The sequence below is a fragment of the Heloderma suspectum genome, chromosome 11, assembly GCF_057233095.1.
Source record: "Heloderma suspectum isolate Gila_16-S chromosome 11, 16-S_ref, whole genome shotgun sequence".
In the NCBI taxonomy this organism is placed as follows: Eukaryota; Metazoa; Chordata; class Lepidosauria; order Squamata; family Helodermatidae; genus Heloderma; species Heloderma suspectum.
This window is the reverse complement of record NC_139468.1, coordinates 32460113-32480433: the sequence shown is the minus strand read 5'-3', so window position 1 is coordinate 32480433 and position 20321 is coordinate 32460113. Positions and strand designations below refer to the sequence as shown.

The 20321-nt window shown below is 47.8% G+C and overlaps 1 long non-coding RNA gene across 1 annotated transcript; it reads right to left on the bottom strand.

Moving 5' to 3' along the window:
- Nucleotides 1-3608: 3608 nt before the first annotated feature.
- On the bottom strand, nucleotides 3609-20306 carry LOC146337225 (uncharacterized). Its single transcript, XR_014785258.1, has 5 exons — nucleotides 20256-20306; nucleotides 17652-17717; nucleotides 5294-5368; nucleotides 4339-4420; nucleotides 3609-3835 (listed from the first exon to the last, which is right to left on the bottom strand). It is a non-coding gene; the product is annotated as an uncharacterized LOC146337225 (long non-coding RNA).
- Nucleotides 20307-20321: the final 15 nt, after the last annotated feature.

Genomic DNA, 20321 nt, shown 5'->3' with positions numbered 1-20321 from the left:
TTCATTAACATGGGAGTAATGTAGTCATTTCAAACTAGGGTGGGCGAGAGCCCAGAAAATCCTTGGCCGGGGGGGCGGGGAGGAGTGCGCCACGACACATCATCCAGGAGAGGGCAATGATTTGTGTGCAGTCACCATGGGGCCAAAAGCAAGGGCAAGTCCCGGCAAGAGGAGGGCTGACCACTGCACGGACGTCACCTGGGACCCTCTCCACCAAGCAGCTCCAAGCCTCCATCTCAGATTACCCACAGTGCCTTGGAACAACGCTATGATGAGGGCATTGTGGGAATTTTTAAAGGGCAGGCCCATACCATCCAGTGCGCAGTTGAGACCTTCCTCCTAAACTGGTGGCCCCTGGAGGGGTTACTTGGCAGCAGTAGCCAGCAACAACTCTGGGATGAAGCACCTCGGATCGCTCCTTTAGAGTTCTGACTGGTTCCGACTGAAACCCGAAGCAGATGTATCGCCCCACTGACATTGGAGCCACCAGCCTCTATTGCCGGTGCTCCTGCTGCCAAGTAAGCCCCTCAGGGGCCACCAGTTAGGAGGAAGGCACACTAGAGGGTGCGTTTCCCCTCAACCCTACAGCCGGCCCCAAGCCGTGCATGAGAAAAAGCTGGCCAGCTGAGGAGGCTCGGAGAATAAACAAGTAAGGGAGGAACCACACACATTCTTAAAACACTGTTTGAAGAAAACAGTGGGGCTGCTGTCCAGACCAGCAGCCACACCTTGAGCGCTCCCTCTGCAATGCAAAATTCAACTTTATGTCCTGACGTATTTAGGATGTATTTTGCCCCGGTGTATTGGTGGCCACTGGTTGAAGCAGGGAAACACATGTAGTTTGTGTTCGAGCGTCATTATGCCACATCCGCCATCCCCAAGCTGATGGGGCCCTCCGGATGTGCTGGATTGTAACGAGGGTGGCCACTTTACAGAGGACAGTCCTCTATTTGAAGGCCTGACAGAGGATAGCTCTTTAAGTGAAGACTTAAAGCCAGTGTGGTGTAGTGGCTAGAGTGCTGGACTGGGAGTCAGGAGATCCGGGTTCTAGTCCCCACTCGGCCATGGAAGCTCCCTGGGTGACTTTGGCCAAGTCATAGACTATCAGCCCAACCCACCTCACAGGGTTGTTGTTGTGAGGATAAAATGGAGGAGGAAGATCATGTACACTGTCTTGGGTTCCCTAAGGAGGAATAATAATAAGCCGCTGGGGGCTATCATCAGGAGGTTTGGGGTGCGGTGTCATCAATATGCGGATGACACGCAGCTCTACCTCTCGTTCAAATCTTCACCAAGGCTGGCCGTAGAACCCCTGTCCAAATGTCTGGAGATGGTGAGTGGCTGGATGGGGAGGAATAGGCTGAAGCTGAACCCTGACAAGACTGAGGTACTTTTGGTGGGAAACAAGAGGAGGCTGGGCGATGTTGACCTGGTGTTGAATGGGGTACGGCTACCCTTGAAAGACCAGGTCCGCAGCCTGGGGGTCATTTTGGACTCCCAGCTGTCCATGGAGGCTCAGGTGTCAGCTGTGAGCCGGACAGCGCTGTATCAACTCCATCTGATATGGCGGCTGCGCCCCTTCCTTCCCGACCATCTGCTCCCATCGGTAGTACATGCCCTGGTCTCCTCTCGTTTAGACTACTGTAATGCGCTCTATGTGGGGTTACCCTTGAAGACGGTTCAGAAACTGCAGCTGGTACAGAACGCGGCGGCTCGCCTGATTAAAGGCAGCCGCCGGCGAGATCACATCACTCCAGTGCTGAAGGAGTTGCACTGGTTACCAGTTGTTTTCTGGGCCAAATTCAAGGTGTTGGTTTTGACCTTTAAAACCCTATATGATTCCGGCCCAGCCTATCTTAAGGAGTGCCTCCAGCAGCACCAGACAGGCCGCTTAACAAGATCAGCCTCGGATGGCCTTCTCTCTGTCCCATCAGCCAGGACAGCTAGACTGGTGGGGATGAGGGAGAGGCCTTTTCTGTGGTGGCCCCCACTCTGTGGAACTCCCTCCCTAGGGAACTCCTTCATGCCCCCTCTTTAATGAGCTTCCGTCGTGCATTAAAAATGTTGTTCAGGCAGGCATTTGGGGTGGGTTAGGGTATTTTAGAAAATGTTTTTATTGTAGAATTTTATTGTTTTAAACTGTTTTTATTGTATGTTGTACATCGCCTAGAGTGGCTGGGTGGCCAGCCAGATGGGCAATTAATAAATTTAATAATTAATTAATTAATTAATTAATTAATAAAATAAGACATCTTCTATTTGAAGGCATTTTCAAATAAATAAATAAGACATCTTCTATTTGAAGGCATTTTCAAATAAATAAATAAGACATCTTCTATTTGAAGGCATTTTCAATTAGAAGGGCTGTTTGGTCCAGGGTCAGATCTATACTCGTGCTTTTTATTGCTGTCTGTATGACGCTGTCTGTATACTGCTTTTCTAGTGGTGTTTTCTGCTTTTTATTCCGTATTATCTCAAACCTAATTTGCGACAAATATAGCCTTTGTGCCACTTTTATTGCGCAGTTGCATGTCCTAGCTGCACGCTCTTGTTGCCTGGCTTGGGTATGTTCTAACATTCAGTGTATTTCCAATAGCCAATTGCTCTGGAGTTGCCGCACGTTGGGGTTTTCAGCGGGTTTAGCTTTACTCACTAGAGTGGTTCTCCGCGTGGTTTTTTGCCATTTAACGCAGTGTTTGGAAGAGCATTTCTAGCTGCTTTAAAAAAAAAACACCAGCTTTTACCTGCGCACCTTCACAGTTGCACAGAAGCTCACGCACCTAACTGCAGTACTAACTCGCTCATGCGCAAGTGCGCAGACACCAGGAGAAGTAAAAGAAAAAAAATGGTGGTGCAACACAGGATTTTGCAAAGAACACATGACTGAGGGGACATGGCCATCAGATGCCCACCCCAATACTGAGGTATAAATACTCAGTTAAAGAAAATGCGGCTTGCACTAATGGAATAAACGATTTAAAATACCACAACTGCATGTGCTATGACGTAACTGCACAAGAGGGATATAGTGTCACCATGATGGGATCGTATTGCTATGACATGAGGTATAGATCCAGACCAAGTCTGGTTTAAAGATACAGAACCACAAGGAAGAAGCGTACGGGCCTTGAAGTTGCCAGTCCACAGTCAGTACCTGGGCACATGGGATAGGCACAACGATCACCTGGTCACCGTGTCCCCTGCCATGATAGGATGTATTGGATTTCTATTTAAGTAATAGTAATTATTTTTAAATTTGCATCTATACATAGACATTTGCATAGGCACTTTTAATGCAAATTGGTGTCCTCTTTTGCCCTATTTTTTTCTGGATGTGCTTCCTCTCTGGGGGGGGCAAGGTGTAAGTGGCGACCCTAATTGCAATTCTCATCATTGGCCATGCTGTCTGGGAATGATGGGAGTTGTAGTCCAACCTATCTGGAAACAATAGGTTGGGGAAGGCTGAATGACATGTTTCAGAGGGGACAGAAACGACCTCTGGAGCTGCCATTTGCAGCAGAAGCAGACACGTGTTTTTTTTATAATGTGTGGCTGCCATTTCCATCACGTACACTGTTAGAGCTATATAAACGACATTACCAGAGATTATGACAATGATGAAAAAATGTTTACATTCCACTTTTCTGTCCTATTCAGGAACACCCCCCCCCCGAAAGGCAGCTAAAGAAAAGGAAAGCGAAACCAGATTTTAAAAAATCATTAAATGCAATAAAAATGACAAACCAAATACTGAAAGAAAGCACAGCAGCAGAGTCCAAAACCAGCAAGTATTTGGGTGTCCAGCAGATCTATCCAACTGTTCCATAGATTTCCTCTGCAAGGGAACGGAGACACATACTTGCCACTGTTCCTGAATACAGGCCAAGGCCAGCCCTACTGTTAGGCAGAGTGCAGCAACTGCCTCAGGTGGTAGATGTTGGGGGGCAGCAATGGCAGCCCCCCAGTTGTTGCTTCTGAACTCCCTGGCTGTTCCCCTCTGTTGGGGGACACAGCTGAGTATGCCATACAACCTGTCCTGCCCTCCCTAAACTAGCTGCCTCAGGTGTAGTGGAGGACACACTCCCATAGCCAGTCCAGGTGGCTTCTGGGAAAGTGGTGCCATCTTATCCTTCGCCTCAGGCATCAAAATGTTTTGGGCCGGCCCTGATATAGGCAGTGGTGCGGCTAGGTCATTTTAGCTCCTAGACTTATTGCTCTAACAGGGCCTCCCTTTGGATGACCATATCTAAGACTTTAGTTGTGAAGCATATAATGAACACTTCTCTTCCTCAGCCCACCCTGCCCTGCTATTCCATGCTTCACGACTGCTTCTTTTACCTGATACGATAGAGAAGAGGGTGGGGGAACTCTGCTCGAGTCCTCTGAAGAGTTGTTGTCATTCCCTCTGGACAATACAGGGCTGAAAGGACCCAAGGTTTGATTCACATGTTACACTGAGTACACATTGTAACAAGCAGGCCACTTTTATTTTGAAGGGAAAGCCTCTGTGCTGGGACTGATCTGGATTATGCTCCCAATCTGGATCATGACTCCTCACCAGTTTGCTATCAAAAAACCCTTCCCCCACCCCTGCCAGCTACTATACCTCCCCCCCCAGGTACTGGTGTGGGAAACTTCGGAAAGTCTGGAGGCCATACTTGCCCTCTGGACCTCCCCCCGCACCTGGCAGGCTGCAGTCTCACCCCCCAAAAAAGAAGAATTTTAGAGAATTTACAAAACAAAATGGCATCCAGAGCACTTTGGGGCATCAAAAAGGTGAAATCTAGCTTGTTTGGAAGCTAAATTTGACCCTTTTAGGGCTCTGAAACAGCAACAGAGTCCTAAAAGGGTCAAATCGAGCTTGCAAACAAGCTAGATGTGACATTTTTGGTGCTCTGTAATGCTCCGGATGCCATTTTAAAAACAAACAAAACTCTTTAAACTATTTGAGGGGGGCTGGGGGGGGGAGTGCTGAGGGCTGTGGAGGGCATATGCAGCTCCTCGTGCTGCCAACTCGTTTTAAAATCACGTTCAACCTAGAGATGGGTGAGAATTAATTTTCATTTTTGATAAGACTTTATCAAGATTCTCAAGGTTTTCTGTATTTGGGACAAAAGGTCTAAAAAGATTTGGATGTGGGAGAAACCAAAATGCATGGATTCGTATCTCCAGATTCATACACCCAGGCTTTAAGCAGTTTGCTCTTAAAAGTCTGGCTTTGAATCCCTGTGTATTCAGGAATGCTGATTCTTAATTAGGGTTGCTATCTCTTTTTTTCTGACAGGCTCCTCACCTTCAACAGCTCCATGGCAGACAGGTACGACATGGTTCTCTTCTTGCTGGGAATAGCTGTGCCTCTTCAATTTGTCTGGTATAGATGGGTGAGAATTTCAGTTCAGTTCATTTTAGCTAACCGTTTACCAAAATTCACCAAGTTCTTCATATATGGGAGACAAAGAACTTGAGACTGGAAAAAAATCAAATGCGAGAGAGAGCAAAACTGAGATTTGTCCATCCCAAGGGCCTACCTGGAACCTGAATTTGCCTCGCTTGACTTTGTCTTACTTGAACTTGCACTTTGCCTTGCTTTGCATTTAATTTGCTTTGCCTTACTAGAAATTGAACTTTGCCTTGCTCGAATCTGAACTAGGGATGTAAGAACTCACCCTAGTTCAATTCTCCAAGCACTCGCCAAAGCAGCGTCCCTGCTCGTTCCCCCCCTCCGAACCTGTGCTCAAGCCACCCACAAGTTCAGTGAATTTCCCAGCACTCACTGCAAACCACTTCGGTGAGCGCCACCATTTTCACACCTTTGCTTTCTAGGAAAAACAGGAAGTTAAAAAAATGCGCATATTCAAATATATGCAGTTTGGAGCTGGGAAAGCTAAATAAGCGCAACATTAGAGGGATTATACCTCTAATATTGCACTTATTTAGCTTTCCCAGCTCCAAACTGCATATATTTGAATATGCGCATTTTTAAAACTTCCCGTTTTTCCTAGAAAGCAAAGGCGTGAAAATGGCGGCGCTCACCGAACAGGTTCACAGTGAGTACTTTGGAGCGTGAGCAGGCACGAGCAGGAGGCAAACATGGACAGAGTCTCGGCGGCCGCATTTCGGGGGTTGCAGGCGGGGGTTGCTCAATGAATTCCCAGACTCTGAACATTCCTAATCTGAACTCTTGCCTAAAACCCCTTGCATGAGCTAGAATTCTATCCGGCTGACACCACCACCTGGGACAGAACAACATGACATCTAAGCCTGCTGTGCGTTCAGCCTCTCAACTGGCAGTATGTAACGTGGGTGAGCAACTGGAAGGCCCTGAGACTAAATCCAGCTCACCCAAGATGCTCACTCCCAATTGCCAACCAAAAGGCTAGGCAGGAGTGATCCTGATGTTTAAAAATACAATGAATGAATGCGGTGAGCACACTATGAGAGAGAAAGGAGGAGACATAAAGAGTGGTATTAGCCGTTCAGAGGGTTACAACAACAGGCAGGCAGGCAGGCAGCCTTTGGGGGCCCAGGGGTACAGTTAATGTTTTAAAAAAAAGAGTCCTGGGCACCACCACAAATTGCCCTGGGGAGGACGTGGCCAATCACAAAATGTTGGGCGCACCCTTCTTTTTCTGTGTGTGTAGGGGTGCATGATGCGTGTGAGCGCTGCTGTTCTATCTCTGTCTAGTTGCTTCTCTCTTTCAGTAGCTCTCTCTGGCTGCAGTTCTCTCTGTCTGTCTCTCTTGAATCTGGCTTTTCTCCCCCATCTTTGGATTCTGGTTTTTCTTTCTCACCCCACCACACTCACCTCTGGATTCTGGCTTTTCTTGCCTACCCCCCCCCCTGATTCTAATTTTGATTGCCACTCTCCCCCTCTGGATTCTGACTTCTCTTGGCCCCCACCTCTGGATTCTGACTTCTCTTGGCCCCCACCTCTGGATTCTGGCTTTTCTCGCCTACCCCCCACCTCTTGGTTCTAATTTTGATTGCCACTCTCCCCCTCTGGATTCTGGCTTCTCTTGGCCCCCACCTCTGGATTCTGGCTTCTCTTGGCCCCCACCTCTGTATTCTGGCTTCTCTTGGCCCCCACCTCTGGATTCTGGGTTCTCTTGGCCCCCACCTCTGGATTCTGGCATTTCTTGCCCCCCACCTCCGGATTCTGGCTTTTCTTGCCCCCCACCTCCGGATTCTGGCTTTTCTTGCCCCCCACCTCCGGATTCTGGTTTTTCTCACTTATCCAAATGAGCTTATTTACACTGGTCTCTCGCTACTGGGGGCAAGGTGGTGGCATGCCTCATGTTGAAGGCAGATCCTCTCCATATTGTTTTTGCACATGTCCAAATTAACATGCAATGCACGGCCAGGATGGTGACCCAGCAGGGCAGAGGCTGGAGGCCCACTGTGGAAGTTTATGTAAGTGGCCAAAAACCTTCAGAAGAGGCCATGAAATGGCTCTTACTTCTCCTGACTCTTAACTAACATTGTGTAACTGAAGGGCAGCCTGCTACGGAGAGTAGAGAAGCTGCCCTTTCATTACACCACTGAAGTTTGGAAGGAGTCGCTCCCGCAATGTATTCAACATGTGTGTCCTGGCTTGTTAAATTAGTCTCCTGGCAGAGAGACCCATTCAGTTTGTGTTCCTCAACTAGAGCTGTGCACAGATGGCCTCTCAAAATTCTCCATCTCATGTGTGGGCAGTGAAATTGGGGGGACAATTTCACCGAATTTCTCCTAGGGGAGGAGACATTCGCCAACAGTTTCTCACAGATACGGCTCACTATCGACAGCAGGTGTCGCACGGGTTCTTTCTTTTTTCCTAAGGGTTCTTAGCACTGCTTCTGTAGGTGGCAACAGCTGTGTTGGGGCTTCCACTTTGCTGAGGCAGAATTTTGAATTTCTTTTGGTGGTATCTTTGAGCTTGCCTAATCCCTGCGAGAGGGCCGAGGGTCCTGTGGGTATGTTCCCTCTCTCTATTACACATTTTTCCATTGCTCTGCAGCCTCCCAGGCCCCCTGCACTTCCTGAACTGACAAAGCCCCATGGGAGGAATTGCCTCACAATGTCTTCCTTATGATGACTTTAACTGAAGTGCGGGAAGCCAAGGAGGCTACAGGCTGCCTGTCAAAGAGGTTACTGTACGATGACAGACAGGGCCCTCATGCACACTCCTCAGCCACCTATTCCCAGCAGCTGTGTGGGTCGGGATTTTCACTCTGTTTCCTGTCTCCTAGCTGAGCAGAGCAGAGGAAGCTGCTCCAGCTGGTCTAGGGGCTATACAAGCAAGCAAGCTCCCAGAGAGCAAGTGATCAGAGCGAGCAAACAGGGAGAGCAAACAGGAGTTTGGCAGGGGAGGTCAAGGGAGAGGTCCCTAAGAATTTTTTTTTTATTTCTTTTTCTTGTAACACACACTGCCATACCAGTGGGACTCTGTTGCTAACCTCTGGTGAATAGAGGACAAAGCACAGGCTATCCCAATACAATCAGAAAGCTAGAAACATAAAGGAAATAGAGAGTACAGAAGGAAAAGACTCACCAGTGGTGGTGACCTTAAAGGTCTGTGTAATGTTTGTTTTCTTGCCTGAGATTAACATGGCCTACACATGCAACGAGTGCAAGTTGATTACACTGTTGGAAGAAAAAGTAAGAGGACTGGAGCTGTGAGTGTCAACCCTCCAGGGAATAAGAGAAGACAAAGAGTTCTTAGACAGGTGGAACTACAGCAGCAAAGTGAAGTACAGAAGTTAGAAGAGCAACAGCAAGCTGAGGCAGAAGAGGAAAATGCTGAGGTGAGGAAAAATGAAGTAGAGGATGTTCCCTGGAAAAGGGTGAGAGTTAGGAGCAGAAGAACTAGAAGCCACTTTGCACCAGTGGAAGCAGTGGAACCATGGAACCGTTTCCAGGTATTTGAGGATGGGACTGGAGAACAGCCTGCAGAGGAAGAAGTACAGGGGACCCCACATGACAGCAAACAAGAGGCTAAAGGTCAGTCAAGCAGAGGCAATGAAACCAAGGCCTACAAAAAGAAGAGAAGAGTAGTAGTTGTGGGAGACTCCTTGTTGCGTGGGATTGAATCCCAAGTACGTCGCGAAGACCCGTGGACTCACCAGGTATGCTGTCTCCCAGGAAGATGGATTAGAGATGTGACTGAAGGGTTGCCTGCACTCATAAAGCCCACTGACATGTAGCCCTTTCTTCTCATCCATGTGGGAAAAAATGATACTGCTAAGCGGAGCTACAAAGAAATCATGTCAGACTTTGAAGTTTTGGGAAGGAAACTCAGGAACTTTGGGGCCCAGATAGTTTTCTCATCCATCCTTCCAGTAGTTAGAAGAGGGACAGAAAGGGAAAGAAAAATACTCCAGGTGAATGACTGGCTACGAAGGTGGTGCCTACGTGAGAGACTTGGATTCTGGGACCACGGGCTATACTTCCTGGAAGATGGACTGTTGGCAAGGGATAGGTTGCACCTCACCAGGGCTGAGAAGAATGTGTTTGGCCACAGCATGAAGAACTTCATCAGGAGGGCTTTAAATGGAATCCTATGGTGGAGGGAGATGTAAAGTTGGCGGTAACAATGGACGAAGGCTCATGCACCACAACGGAGAGAACAGTTCTAATAGTGCCCAATAATTGTCTTCAAAAACATGTAGGAAGAAAGCCAGACTATAAAGCACATGGTCTTTGATGTCTATATACTAATGCCCAGAGTATGGGAAACAAACAGAACGAACTTGAATTCTTAATACGGGAGGGAAATTACGACTTGATAGGTGTAACTGAAACTTGGTGGGATGACTCCCATGGCTGGAATACAGCAATTGAAGGATATAACTTGTTCAAAAAGAACAGGAGGAACAGAAAGGGAGGTGGAGTTGCACTATATGTTAAAAATATATACCCCTGCACAGAAATACAGGTGGAAGAGCTTGGTAGCCCCATTGAGAACATCTGGGTAAAAATAAATGGAACAAAGAATAAAAGAAACCTGGTGGTCGGAGTCTTCTACTGGCCACCCACTCAAGGAGAAGACGAGGATGAAACTTTTGAAAAGCAAATAGCCAAGTTTTCAAGAAAGCATGATGTAGTAGTAATGTGGGACTTCAATTTCCCCGATATTTGTTGGGGGACAAATTCTGCAAAACATGGCCCCTCCAAGAGATTCCTGACTTGTGTTGCTGATAACTTCCTCCTACAGAAAGTGGAGGAAGGAACTAGAGGATTGACTATCCTTGACTTGATCCTAGGCAGCAGAGATGACTTAGTGGATAAAGTAGCAGTTACGACAAATCTGGGGGAAAGCGACCATGTTATACTTGAGTTCTTGGTTCTAAAGGAAGCAAAAGCCAAGTGTAGCCAAACGCGTACCCTGGATTTTAGGAAAGCTGATTTTAATAAACTCAGAACAATTATAAGTAAGGTCCCATGGCAAGCGACTCTAATGAGAAAAGGAGTCCAAGATGGGTGGGAGCTTTTAAAAAAGGAAATTCTCAAGGCACAATTACAAACAATTCCAACAAGAAGAAAAGGTGGAAGATGACAGAAGAAGCCAATGTGGCTTCACAACAAGCTTAGAAATGACCTGAAAACAAATAAGTACACATATAGGAAGTGGAAAGAAGGCCGAGCAACAAAGGAAGAGTACAGGCAGGTAGCATGGAATTGCAGGGATGGCGTCAGGAAGGCTAAAGCTGAGAACGAGATGAGGTTAGCAAGGGATGCTAAAAGCAACAAAAAGGCTTTCTTCAGATACATGCATGGTAAAAGTCAGAGGAAATAAATGGTGGTTCAACTATTAAATAATGATGGCAAAATTATAACAGATGACAAGGAAAAGGCAGAAGTGCTCACTTCCTACTTTGGCTCAGTCTTCGCCTGAAAGAGGATCTATGACCCCCCTGGCAAAGGTGAAGTACAGGCTGAAGGGGCAGGATCGTAGCTTGAGATCAAGGAACACCTAATTACTTTGAATGAGTTCAAATCTCCAGGGCCAGATGAACTGCATCCTAGAGTAATAAAGGAACTGGCAGAAGAACTCTCAGAATCGCTGTCTATTCTCTTTGAGAAATGATGGAGGATGGGTGAAGTGCCAGATGACTGGAGGAGGGCTACTGTTGTCCCTATCTTCAAAAAGGGTAAAAAGGAGGAACCTGGGAACTACAGACCAGTCAGTCTGACATCAATCCCTGGGGAAATTCTGGAGCAGATTATAAAGCAATCAGTCTGTAAGCACCTTGAAAACAATGTAGTGATTATTTGAAGCTAACAAAGGTTTGTCAAAAATAAATCCTGCCAGACTAATCTGATCTCATTTTTTTATCAGGTAACCTCCCTTGTGGACTGTGGGAATGCTGTGGACATAATATATCTCGACTTCAGCAAAGCTTTTGACAAAGTGCCCCATGTTCTCCTGATGAGCAAACTAGCTCAAAGTGGGCTAGATGAAACAACTATCAGGTGGATCCACAGTTGACTGCAGAATCAGACTCAAAGAGTGCTTATCAATGGGGTCTTCTCAAACTGGGGGAGGTAACAAACAGGGTACCACAAGGCTCAGTCCTGGGCCCAGTGCTCTTCAACATTCTTATTAATGACTTGGAGGAGGAGGTGCAAGGAATGCTGATCAAATTTGCAGATGACACAACATTGGGTAGGACAGCTAATAACCTGGAAGGCAGAAACAAAATTCAAAGTGATCTTGATAGGCTGGAGCGCTGGGCAGAAAACAACAGAATGAAATTTAACAGGGATAAATGCCAAGTTCTGCACCTAGGAAAGAGAAGCCAAATGCACAGTTACAAGTTGGGGATGCTTGGCTCAATAATACTACAAGCGAGAAGGATCTTGGAATTGTTGTAGATCACAAACTGAATATGAGCCAACAATGTGATGTGGCTGCAAAAAAGGCAAATGCTATTTGGGGCTGCATTAATAGAAGCATAGCTTCCAAATCACATGAAATACTAGTTCTCCTCTACTCAGCACTGGTTAGGCCTCATCTGGAGTACTGTGTCCAGTTCTGGGCACCACACTTTAAGAAAGATGCAGACAAAGTGGAGAGGGTTCAGAGGAGGGCAACGAAGATGATCAGGGGACTGGAAACAAAGCCCTATGAAGAGAGGCTGAAATAATTGGGCATGTTTAGCCTTGAGAAGAGAAAACTGAGGGGAGATAGGATAGTGCTCTTCAAGTACTTGAAAAGTTGTCACAGAGAGGAAGGACAGGATCTCTTCTCAATCATCCCAGAGTGCAGGACACGGAATAATGGGCTCAATTTACAGGAAGCCAGATTCCGGCTGAACATCAGGAGAAACTTCCTGACTGTTAGAGCAATACGACAATGGAACCAATTACCTGGGGAGGTGGTGGGCTCTCCCACACTGGAGGCCTTCAAGACGAGGCTGGACAGCCACTTGCCAGGGATGCTCTGACTTGGATTCCTGCATTGAGGAGGTTATTGGTCTTATAAGCCCCTTCCAACCCTACTATTCTTTGCTTCTATTATTCTATAAGTAAGATAAGCACAAGAACCCTGAACCCAACCCATGAGAATTTCTCCGAAATTTCTCCTCCTTTGAATTTCTTTTCAAAAGCTATTTCTTTTCTATCCAATGGAACAAGAATGGTAAAAAAAAAAAAAAAAAAAAAGTAGGAGAAATTTTCTGCATGGCACTATCCCCAACGTCCACACTTAACCCTTTCCTCAGTGGTGTTTTACCTCTCTCAACATGAGGGCCTAATTCCATTTTGGACAAGGTGTTGGGGGCCACATTCCAATGGTGGACAGGCCCAAAGTCAAAAGATTGGGGCCAAAAACACCACATATTTTATTTTAAAGCATTTCCTGCCAGTACCAAGCCTTAGGAGACTAGGAGAGGCATTTTGGCTTTTCTAGAATGGGAGGAAAATGTGCAAAGGCTGAGAAACCACCATATGATCAGGTGTCAGGAGAAAGGGATGGGTTCAGAGGAAAGGGTTGTGGCCGTCTGGGGAACTCCGGATTGGAAACTCAGGTGGGCCTACTAGTTTTCAAGACATATTTAAGTGCGGTGTAATTACTTATTTCAAGTGTTATTTATTTCAGGTGAACAGCGCAATCTGATGTGTGTCTACTCAGAAGTAAGCCCCGTTGAGTTCAGTGGGCTTTCTCCCAGGTACAGGGTTGCAGCCTAAATGTTAAATCCGGGATGTGAAGGACCAGGCGGGGGCCTTTTATGCCAGATCAGTTCATACGGAATAAAAGGTTGTGATCTTGCTAGTCAAACGTGCACTGCCCCAAGCCTCTGGATAGGTAATATTAGGGCCGGCATCAAGGGTAGGCATGGTTGGGCACCTGCTGAGAGCCCACACCCTGGCAGGGGTCCACTGACAAGACCCCCCTGGACTTGCTCCTCTTCTTCACCATGGCAACCTGCTTGTTCACCTGCTGCTCGCTCTGGCCCAGACAAGGGTGGTGGTGAGAAGGAGGAGCAGCAGATGCCTCTGCCTACTTGCTCACTGGTTCTCTGCCAGTCAAGACAGCAAGGGGTAGCAACGATGAGAAAGAGGAGACGGCGGAAGAGCAGCAGGCAGTGATGTGGTGGTACATTTTGGAATGCAGGTGTTCATCATGGCAGTGCCCATAGCCACGCCCCCAAGGAGAGTCCAGAACTGAAAGCAGCTGTGGTGATCCATGTCAACAAGCCACTTCCATCTGCTAGGGGCAGGCCTTTTGTAAAGCTAATGGGTTTTAATGGCCCCTTCAAGACCCCAAAACACTTTGCAATACAAGAAGGAATAATACTAGTGTTGTGCTGAAAATGTCTCCCACGTTGTTGTTGTTGTTGTTGTTCTTGTTTTACCATCCTCATTCAATTTCATAGAAGAGAAATTGCTTTCCAAAAGAAATTCAACGGTGAAGAAATTTCAGAGAAATTCTCCTGGGTTGGGTTTGGGGTCTCAGGCTTGCCTTCCTTGAGAGGTGGCCGAGGAGTGAGCACAAGTGTCCTGTTTTTCACTGTACAGTCACCTCTTTGGCAGCCTGCAGCCTCCTCAGCTTCCTTCACTTCAATGAAAGCCCAGTTTAAGGCCATGAGGCAATTCCTCCCATGGGGCGTTTTCAGATCAGAGCGTGCAGGCAGCCTGGGAGTCTAGCTGTGGTTAGGTAAGCTCAACAACACCACAAAAATCAGTGACAAAACATCCTGAATGAGGCAGAACAAGGGAAAGCCTCTTTCATGAGGGGAGAAAACTTTCAGGAAATTGGAGGGCAGATTTTGGCAGAGCACTAACTCCACCTCGTCCCTGGAGCCGGACACAACACTGCCCCCACCTGCATCGTGGTGGAGACAAACTGGGGGCCAGCCTGCCAAGATAGTTGATGCTTTTGCAGCATGAAAACCCCCCAAAACCCTTAGGAAAAAAAGAAAGCAGCTGTGCTACAAGGCCTGCTAATGGGGACCCTACCTGGGAGAAACTATGGAGAATTTCTCCTTGCCCAGGAGAAATTTGGTGAAATTGTCTCCCATATTTCTCTGCCCACAAGTAAGGTGGAGAATTTCAAGAGGCCATTTGCGCACAGCTCTAAATAATACGTTGTTGCCAGGGGAAATTCATTTCCCCGCAGCTCCTGTGAGGATTGCAGCTAAGCTGAAAGGGAATGGGGAATTCTGAGGGGGGAGGCACATGACGTCAGTGTCCCTGCTAATTAAAAAAGTGTTGGTGCTGTGTTCCTGTGAGCCCTGGCTCCACGACACCACTGGCAACTGCTGACAATGATGGTGAGAAGGTGGACTGGCTGCAGGAGGTGGCCCACTGAGACTATCTTACCCAAGGACCCACAAAAACTGGGGATCCAGCACTGGGCAGTGTCATGGGGATCAGCAACTGAACACCCTTGGGGCCAAATCTGGCCCACTCAGGAATATAAAATGCTGCCTCCAGTTGTCAACTGATAGGGAAGAAGAGAGTTGCTGCTTCTGCCCTTTGGGGATGGGCCGGAGTTTTATCCTAGCTACCTCCATCTCTTCCTGTAAGTGGCCTCCCTGTTCAACGACTTATTGGCCCGAATGTTGCTGAAGGTGGGGATGAGGAAGATGACAATAATACTAGCGTGTTTGGGGATCCAAGACAATGAACACAGCCCTGCCTCGCAATATCAGTTACAGGAGTCATCCTGGATACTTTGAAACAAAAGCGATGGGTAAATATTTGTGCCCCATACACAGCAAGGAATTTGTCCTTTTCCGGGTAAAGAATATGACCAGGACGCTTGTCACGCCAGAGGGGAAGTGGAGAGCGGGGAATTCCAGATCCCTGTCAGATCCCACCACAGGCCTTACTGTGATTCCAAGAAGCCTGAAAAAGAAAACAACCCATTCTACACAAACAAGCAAATGGGAAAGTGATGGGATCATGCTCTCTCCCCGTGACTTTGGCTGCACTCCTGAACACATTTACTAGGGCAAGGGTGAGCAGAAAGTAGGTCTCCAGATGTTTTGAACTTCAGCTCCCAGAATTCCTGACCACCAGCCATGCTAGCAGGGGTTTCTGGGAATTGAAATCCCAAACACCTGGAGATCCGTCATCCGTTCACCTCTGTGCTAGTGCATGAGGCCAATTGAACACGGTGAGACTTTACCTCCTAGTATACATGCATAGGATTGCACCTTTATTCATTGAAGCTCATGAATTGCGCATGGCCAGCCAACTGCACCTGTATAATGGCTGCTTTTTCAGGACTGGATGCTCACTGATGTGCACTGAAGCATAACCTTCAGTGTGGAATCTTAGCTGCCAAGGATACCTGGCTGGCTGCTGCTATACTGCCTCTTATATCTGAGGCCTTGGTTTGCTTGTGTGTTGTGCCCTTCAGCAACCTGATAATTGGGGATGATTGTGATTGAGAAATGATTTATTTTTAAAAAGAAATATCACATTGATGGCCTATATGGGTAAAGAGTATCCTTTGTAGGGTGGTAGGGAAAAGCTACCACCAGACCATAATTCCCAGCTTGGCTGCTATCAGATAACCCCTGCAGCCCAACCATCTTCTCTGTGTAAATGGCATCGGCGTCAATGTGACTTAATCCCAAGTAAATAAGCTTGGGGTTGTACTTGTGATCAGCTTAATTTGGGCTGGGGTTTATCAGAGCTCATCTCTGGCATCTGTTTTCCCTGCAAACCTAGAATACAGGTAATTATAACAGATGAAATATGCCTCTGTGCATGCAAAGAGCACCATTTGCTTCACCACTGAGAAACTGGAGCAGTAATTCCCAAACCACAAGTGAAAGCGGCTATTATGCCCGCAAGAGAACTGCTAGTGCGCTGAGAGAATTCAATTAAATAACTAAAGGATTATTTGCGTCTAAAGTAATCCCCTCCAAACAAAGGAGGCTGCCTGCTGGGTCTCTGTATGATTCACTGATCTGGTTCAGACTACATGACAGCCCATCACGGGTTAATTAACCCTCGAGGGGCCACATTGTGTGCCATCCGCCATTATGAATATGCTGCCCCAAACCAGGGGATTGATGTGGCTTGTTGTGTAAACCTGACCAGGGAGAGTTATTAGAGGGTTAAACAACCCTCACATAACCCATGGTCTGTTCTAGCATTATGTGAGGCTTGTTTAACCCTTGAATAACCCTCTCTGGCCAGGTTCACTCGACATGACAACCCACAGCAACCCCTGGTTGGGGACTGCCTCTTCATAATGGTGGAAGGCCCATGCCACGCCCCTTGAGGGTTAATGAACTCACGATGGGCTGTTCTGTCATCCAAAATGCCTTGCTGCCTTCAACTTGCCTCCACTGGGGGCAAACAGTTCTCCCGTGTGTCTATTTCAGATGTGATTGAATCACTCAGTCACTCCCAATGCAGCACAATTACAGGCCCTTGCTGGAGACTGTCTGTTGGGTCTTTGTACGAGTCCCTGCTCAGGGCTCACTTCCATACTCCTATGAAACATGGGGACAGGCAGCTCTTCACACTTACAAACCCACCAGTAGATAATTCCAAGCTCCTGAGAGCCCAGTGTCCCTATCCACAGAGGAGGCTCCCTGTTGCAGCTCTGCATGATTCACTGCTCTGGCTTCCTTTCCTTCCAATCAGCATGGAAGGGAAGCCAGAGCAGTGCTGTAGTGGCTAGAGCGTTGGACTGGGAGCAAGGAGATCCGGGCTCTAGTCCCCCTTCAGCCATGGAAGGTCACTGGGTGACTTTGGGCCAGTCACAGACTCTCCACCCAACCTATCTCACAGGTTGTTGTTGTGAGGACAAAATAGAGAGGAGGAGGAGGAGGAGGAGGAGGAGGAGGAGAATGTAAGTCGCCTTGGGTCCCTTGCAAGAGGAAAAAAGATGGGACATAAATGCAATAAAGGAATAAATAAAAAATCAGCCTCCACTGGAGGAAGGTAGCTCTGCCATATCCTTGCACCGGGTGAGGTGAGATCATTCAATCATCCTTGATGGAGAGATGCAGAGGAACGGCTTGCCCTAAGAAGAGGCGGCCTGTTGCACTTTTGCACTTCCTCTTTAGGCTTGCCTTCTTCCTATTGAGAGCCAATGTGGTGTAGTGGCTACAGTGCTGGACTGGGAGTCAGGAGATCCGGGTTCTAGTCCCCACTCGGCTCACTGGGTGACTTTGGGCCAGTCACAGCCTCTCAGCCCAACTTACCTCACAGGGATGTTGTTGTGAGGATAAAATGGAGAGGAGGAGGATTATGTACGCCGCCTCGGGTTCCTTAAAGAGGAAAAAAAGGTGGGACATAAATGTAAAAAATGTAATAAATAATGATGATGATGCATCGGGGAAAAACATCCTGACTGTTAGAGCAATACGACAGTAGAACCAATTACCTGGGGAGGTGGTGGGCTCTCCCACACTGGAGGCCTTCAAGACGAGGCTGGACAGCCACCTGTCCGGGATGCTCTGACTTGGATTCTTGCACTGAGCAGCAGGTTGGACTCGATGGCCTTGTAGGCCCCTTCCAACCCTGCTATTCTATGATTCTATGACTGCAGGATCGGAAAAAACCTGCAGCTCTCTCTTCCTGGACTCCAGCTCCCATTGGCTCCAATGAGCATGGCTGATGGTCAGGGATAATGGAGTTGTTCCCCACCCCTGCCCTATCAGGAGGCCCACTTGGACCAATGACTGATGAGCAGGGGCATTGCTAGGTGCTTGAAAGATCTGGGGCCCAGACCCATAGGGCACAGATTTGCATATACTAATTGATATCTGTATATGCAAACATAGAGATAATTTCTAGATTTCAATTTCACAGAAGGCAAAGCCAGCCAATTAATTCCTCCTCCAAGTCACTTCGAGTAAAACCCATTCTTTAATTTGCACCCCACCCCAAATCAATACTTCCCCTTCAGTTACAATGAATTGGCTGTCTCTTGCTGTCCCATCCCCACTTTTCTCTCCACACTTCCACATCGCCGTTCTCCTCCTGTAGGAAAATCGCCCCCACCCCATACAGTTAGGCTTAAAAGAACATCTTCCATTGGCACCAATGGACACTCGGGGCTCTGGGGAATAGATCCAGGGCCCATGGGCCCAGGCCTAACAACACCCCTGCTCCTGCATAAAAATGGAGGATGGTTCATGGGCCAGCTCTTGACCCCCCAAGTGGGGCGGGGCCTTTGTTGTCCTCCTTCCACTTGTTCAGCTTTTGAATGCTTCCTTTTTTATTGCATGTACAGCCCATTTCTGGTCCTCATGAAAGCATTGCCCCATGGTGGCTTTTGTGGGGTGCAATCCTACGCACGTGAGATGGGGGGGGAGTCCTACAACTCCCAGCACGCCCCAACCACAAGAGCCGTGAGCGTCTGCTGGGGTTAATGGGAGGATTTTCCCTCAGCTTAATTTGCCACGCAGGGGGCAGCTGTCAAGGGAAATTGCGGCTGGGAAGGGAAGACTTAACTACCACCTTCCCACATGCTGCACCCCCCCCCCAAAAAAAAAACCCTCTTTGCCGGCATGGCAGGGGGACTTTTTCTTTGGGGTTGGGATGCTCTTGGTCAAGGGGCAAATTAATTGAAGCACTTATTTTGTTTGGGATGATTTGGATGGACCTGCAGGAGCCAGCTTTGCCTCTTGTGAAATGCAAACAGATCCTCGTAATTACTGCTGGCTTAGCGTATGTGGGCATAAATTAGCATATGCAGATCGGTGCCCCATGGGCCTGGCCCCCACTCTTTTAAGCGCCTAGCAGCCACACAAGCTGCGCCTCTCCTGTGCCTCCGGCTGGTCTCGTGATCTCCCAGCCCTGCTTAACCCAAACCAGGAAACCTCCCTTCCTCCGTCACTGCTGATAGCGTGGCTGGGCCTGAGAACGGTCTCACTGGCAGCCGGAGGAACCGCGTTGGGTCCCTCTCACCCCCCCCCCCTTCCAGCAGCATCCAGCTGGTGGGCGAAACGCCAGATTGGAGCGGGAGGGGTCACAAGCCACACAGCCAAGCCACACAGAGACATTAAAAATAATAATAATAATAATAACCCCCCCACACACACTGATATTCTACAGCAGGGGGATCGGGTTTGGGGGGGGAGAGCGAGACTGCTGGACACTGCACGCACGTTTTTGATTAGGAGAGCTTCATCTGATATGAGCTCATTCCATCTCGCCAGAGTGATCATAGGGGAGAGAGAGAGAAATTATACACGGATATAAAATGCTGGGTTGCAGTACAGCTGATCTCCTCCGAGGTTTGGACTTTTTGGATGTGTGTGTATGCGCGCGCTCGCCTTTTTGAGGCTTTTTTTTTTTTTTTAAGGGGGAGGAGAAGGGGGGGGGAGCTGCTTAACTCTTTCCCAGCCCGTCCTTGGCCTCGTTTACTGTTTCCAGAAGGGTTTAAAAAAAAAAAAAATACCCCCCCCCCCACACACACACACACACACACCACAATTACCTACATTGTTTGGGGGGAAGAAAAAAACGCAAAAAACTGAAATTAGCCACAGCTGGGATAAAGCGGACAGCTGCTGCCTCTTTGGAGAAAACACATGTGATGTGCGAGATTATATACATACATATACATCACGTGTGTGTGTGTGTATCTATCTACATCACACACACGTGTGTGTTTATATATCACATCACATGAGTGTGTGTGTGTGTGTATATATATATATATACCCATACACACACACATATACACACACACGCACACACACATATATGCATGCGCGCGCGCGCACTCCGCTTCGTTTCCGTTTTGCTAGGAAATCTCAAGCTGCTCTTCCAAGCTACGACCAACTAACTTCTCTTACCTGCTGCTGCTTGTCAATCGCAGCCAAGCCGTTGCATGGACCGAGCGACTGGGCGCGGCTTAGAGC